We start from the raw sequence: 5199 nt of genomic DNA, 5'->3' as shown, positions 1-5199 counted from the left end.
CGGCCCTGAAAGCCCGGCCCGGCGGCCGCTTTCTAGTCAGGCGGCGCCGTGGACACCTGCGCCCTTAAAGGAGCCGCGTCCCCGAAGTGAGGGAGCGTCTACAAACTCCCCTTCTCGGTACGCGCACGTCCACTTGAGGACAGGCCATCGGGCGGGGGGGCGGAAAGCGAGGTCGGGATTTCCAAGGTCTCCCCGGATACCCTGCAGGCACTTCTCCGGGCACAGGCCTCGGAGGTCTCCTTGGGGTCAGAGGCCGGAGCCAGGGGGCAAGCAGCGCAGAGGCCTAAGGATCCTCTGCAGCGTCGCAGGACGGGGACGATCCCCGTGTACACAGCCCTGTCAAAACCCTCACAATTGGCCAGCTCTGTGTCCTGGGCGGGACGTCCCTCAAATCCACCCAATGAGCTGACCCCATACAAAAGGCTGCACGGGAGCCCGACCGACGGAAGGAGAAGTGTGAACGTTCCCTAACCCAGGGGCAGTCCCTGGTGGGGGAGGGGCGAGGGGGCCTGCTCCACTCCGCGTGTCCGCAGGACGCCCCGTTTTCCCGCACGTCCCCCAGCTCTGCGGGGACCCTCTCCTTTGGGCCCAGTCCACCCCTGCGCCCCACGCTGAGGGCGGGTAGCCGGTGGGGTCCGGCAGTAGCAGGTGTCTCAGGCCCCGGCCCGGGTCAGCACCCGGGGCTAGTGGGATAGGCCGGGCGGGGAGTCCCCCTGGGAGGACTGTCCTGGCCGGAGGGCTGTGTCCTCCCCTCGCCCATTCATGCTCCCCTGCTCCCTCCCCTGCCCTCTCTCCTCCGCCCTCCTTGCCCCTCCTTATTTCCCCTCCCCTGCGTCGCTCTTCTCCCTCTGAGCTGTCTGGCTGGCAGTGTGCTGAAGCTGCTGAGCCCCGGGGCAGGGACACTGGCCCCAGACCCCTCCCCAGTCCCGTTACACTGCGGAGTGACATAGGATGGCCACAAGCCCCGAGAAGGGCTTGGGTCTCTGCCTGGCTGGGGAGGGACTCGGCCGGTGGCACCTCCCCATCAGCGTGGCCGGTAGGGGGCGTTCCAGCGCTCTCCCAGACGCTCAGCTCTGAGGGGCTGCTCACTCCTGGGCCCTGTGGTGACCCAGCAGGGTCTGGGGACGGCACCAGCTCTAGTGGCAGACTGCCTGAGACCCGGTGTGCTGGGCGCAGCTCTCCCAGGTCCTGACCTGGGGCCCATGGCCTTGGGCTTCCTGGGGCGGATCTGGATGTCCGGAGTTTACTGTGAGGGTGGCTGTGGTGGCAGGGCAGGTGGAGGGCATAGCTGAAGGAAGGGCAGGGGACCGAGGGACAGCACCGGCTATGGGTACAGGCCGGGCTATCCTGATGGGGTGGCCAGGGGCGATTTAACAAGGGCGGTGTCTGGGGGGCCGAATGTGGTGCACAGCTGGGGCGGGTCTGGGGTGCCCATTGCGGGGCCTGCGACAGGTCCTGTGGGGGTCATAGCAGGTTGTGGAGCAAAGAAGCGAGCTAGGTCCCTTGTCTGTGTGATGAGGGGACGCAGGTGAGGCCCCCAGCCAGCATAGGGAGCTGCCGTCCCAGTGGGCACAGGCCCAGGCCGGGGTGTTGGGATTGGGGTGTGTGCAGGGGTGGGGGGCCTGTCTGGAGGACGGGTTAGGGGAAGCAGCGGTGGGGCAGGAGGTTGCCTCAGATCTGGCACCCTCTGCCCAGAAGCCTTTGAGCAGCCTGCACCCCAGGACCTCGTTCTCACAGGAGAGGGGCCTCAACTGGGCCCAGTTCCCCAGGAACAGCGGAGAGACAGGCTTGGAGAGGGCGAGGAGTTTGTCCAAGCCAGTGAGTAGGAAGCCCTGGGGAGGGTTCCGGATGGAGAGCGGTGCCCACCCGGACCCACGCCCCTGTGAGCAGGCGTGCCATTGGTGTGATTGGTAGGGGCCTGGAGTAGGGCACGACCCCCAGGCCCCTGGGACACCTCTCTCTGGGCCTGTCGGGGCTGGCTGTGCAGGACCTGTGAGCAGGAACCACTGCCCCATGGGCAGGTTTCAATATAGGAAGACCCACACCCAGAGCGAGAAGTTGGACCCTTACCTCACACGTAAAGAGAACTAGCTCAAAATGGATCAGAGTTGAAACCTAAGAGCCAAACTGCAAACCTCAGGAGAAAATACAGACGGGAGTCTGGATTGGATTTGGCGAGGCTTCTTCAGCTTGACCCCAAAAGCCGATTCCAGTATGAAAACTTGGGCATCAGCGGGCGCTGAGAGCACCGAGGCACCGCAGACGGGAGCAGCTGCAAGCCACAGTGATAACTCGGTACAGAAGGAGCTCCTGCAACCCGGCCGCAGAAGTCAGCTGTGTCTCCCCTCTGAGAGCCTCCAGTGACCTGCAGCCTGGCCAGGCTGACTGAGACGGTGTGCCAGAGCTGTGACCCTGGCCCTACTCTGCCCCCGGGGTGCCCATCCAAGCTCCCAGAAAGACCCTTCACCCGGAGGGCTGGGCCTTCTCTTTGACACCTCCCCCGCCCTAGCTCAGTCCCTGGCTTCCCCCATGAAGGGCCCTGTGGTCCCCAGCTGGGAGTGTAATGCCCCGCCCCTCCCACGTGTGGGCAGGTGACATGGTCAGCCACCAGTCTCACCACCCCAGTCCACTGGATGAGCGTGGGCCAAGCGCCGCTGGTGTGTCTGTGCTTGCGTGGGGGCTAAGGCTTCAGTTGCTTCTCGGATCCCGGAAAGAACGGGGCCACTGGCCCTCACCATCAACCACCCCCCCGGGACCCAAGGGAGGCTGACACCTGGCCTTCTTGCCCACGTCCCCTAGCTGTGGGTGAGGGCCTGGCCCACAGGGAGCTCAGCTGGGTGAGCCATAGGCGGGGCTGTGTTGGCCTCACTCGTGCAGATGCTGCCCTAAGCCAGCCCAGTCCAGTCTCGGCCCACCATTTGAAAAAGATGGAGAAGCCCACTGACCCCATGGCCGCCAGCCAGGGTGGGGCCTGCCCTGCCCCTGCTCTGGTGCAGCCCCTTAGCACCCAGCCCTGAGCTCTGGCAGCGACCCTAGGTCCACTCTGCTCTGCAGCGCTGGGGCAGCCGGCACAGGAGGCTGCCCAGGGCCCGAGTGCCAGCGCGTGCGGCAGAACCTGCACCTGCCCGCACTGAGCTGAGCCCACGCGGGGCACAGAGATCTCCACTTGCGAGAAGGCTTGGGGAGCAGGCTTCCCCCTTTGTGCCTGTGCCACGTACCGGGAAGGCTGTGCCTGGCACGTGGCAGCAGGTGGCTCCATCCCACCCCTGGGAGGCCTGGCAGGCGCTACCTCCGCTCCCATCTCGGCTCTAACGGGCTGTTCGGGAGCATGTCTCCCGATTGCAGACACCCACTCGGACTGTGCCCAGGCAGGCGGGGCTTCCAGAAAGACCCAGCGCAGCGGTGCAGGGCAGCCGCGGAACCAGCCAGGAGGTTCTAATTTGGCCTGGGTTCTCGCTCTGCGTTGGCCTCACTCGTGCAGATGCTGCCCTAAGCCAGCCCAGTCCAGTCTCGGCCCACCATTTGAAAAAGATGGAGAAGCCCACTGACCCCATGGCCGCCAGCCAGGGTGGGGCCTGCCCTGCCCCTGCTCTGGTGCAGCCCCTTAGCACCCAGCCCTGAGCTCTGGCAGCGACCCTAGGTCCACTCTGCTCTGCAGCGCTGGGGCAGCCGGCACAGGAGGCTGCCCAGGGCCCGAGTGCCAGCGCGTGCGGCAGAACCTGCACCTGCCCGCACTGAGCTGAGCCCACGCGGGGCACAGAGATCTCCACTTGCGAGAAGGCTTGGGGAGCAGGCTTCCCCCTTTGTGCCTGTGCCACGTACCGGGAAGGCTGTGCCTGGCACGTGGCAGCAGGTGGCTCCATCCCACCCCTGGGAGGCCTGGCAGGCGCTACCTCCGCTCCCATCTCGGCTCTAACGGGCTGTTCGGGAGCATGTCTCCCACCCAGATTGCAGACACCCACTCGGACTGTGCCCAGGCAGGCGGGGCTTCCAGAAAGACCCAGCGAAAGGGTGCAGGGCAGCCGCGGAACCAGCCAGGAGTTTCTAATTTGGCCTGGGTTCTCGCTCTGCCCGTGTGCCCTTGACCGCCAGGTGGCAGCAAAGTCCCCGCGAGGATGGCCGCAAAGGCCCCCCCCACCAGGCCAGGCAGGTCGGTCCAGTGTGCCAGCGTGCCTGGGGCCTTGCTGAGCCGTGTCTGCTTGCTCAGCCATGGGGTGAATAGGTGTGTGTTAGGGGAGGGGAGGCTTTATGCCGTGGCCGGGGATGGACGGCCTTTATCGCCTGCCACCAATAGCGCGAACCCAGCCACACCCTGGCTTTCAGGGGACAGCGTTACTGCCAGGCCTCTGCAGCATGGCAGCTCTTTTCTTCTAAGGCTGGGGGTGGGAGAAGAGGGGAGAGGGTACCAAGCCCGAGCGACTTCACGGGGAGCAGCAGCCCCTCACCCTAAGATTCAGTGCCGTTTAACACGACAGCCCCTCTGGACGAGGGGGGCTGACGCCCCTTTCCCACCTCCCCTCTGAGTCGCTCCATGCCCAGACTCCAGGTCCCAGGGACATGAGGGCTGGGGCGTCCCTGACTGAGCCAGGCCTTGCCCTGCAGGGAGGTCACATGAAGAACCGCAGCCCTGAAGAAGCAGGGGCAGCTCAGCCAGCCCTGGCCTCCCGCCGCACACATCTCTCCCATCACGGGGGCCAGGCGGCTCTCCACGTAGCCGGCCGGCTTCGCCTGCATGTCTGTGCTCTGTTCCCCAGACCTCAGCTCATCAAGCCTGTGTTCATGCAGGGGCTGCTGGGCAGGGGGACGGGAAGCCTCCATGGGGCCTACGGGCCGCTGGGGCAAGTCAGAAAAGGGGGCCTGCTGGCCGCGGGACAGAGGAAAGGCCCAGCAGTCTAACAGGTCAGGGTGGCCTTCCTGGAGGGGGCACTGTGGAGAGGGACACAGGGCAGTTTCCCAAGAGCCAGTGGTGAGGGATGCAGGAAGGTGGCTCCAGGATGGCTGGGAGCAGGGCTAGAAGCTTGGGAGGGGCGCCGAGGGAGGAGCCCAGGAAGGGGCTAGGGCGCGCGAGGAGGCAGAGGGCTGAAACGAGGGTGTTGGCCACACGGCGGGGCTGTCTTTGGGCCCTAGGAGCCTGCAGAGCAGTCGCGGGGAGCCACCACATCCTGCCTGCCAGCGTGGGGGGGGGGAATGGGCCGCCGG

The sequence above is a fragment of the Tupaia chinensis genome, unplaced genomic scaffold (genome assembly GCF_000334495.1).
Source record: "Tupaia chinensis unplaced genomic scaffold, TupChi_1.0 Scaffold000178_1, whole genome shotgun sequence".
In the NCBI taxonomy this organism is placed as follows: domain Eukaryota; kingdom Metazoa; phylum Chordata; class Mammalia; order Scandentia; family Tupaiidae; genus Tupaia; species Tupaia belangeri.
This window is presented reverse-complemented; position numbering follows the sequence as displayed.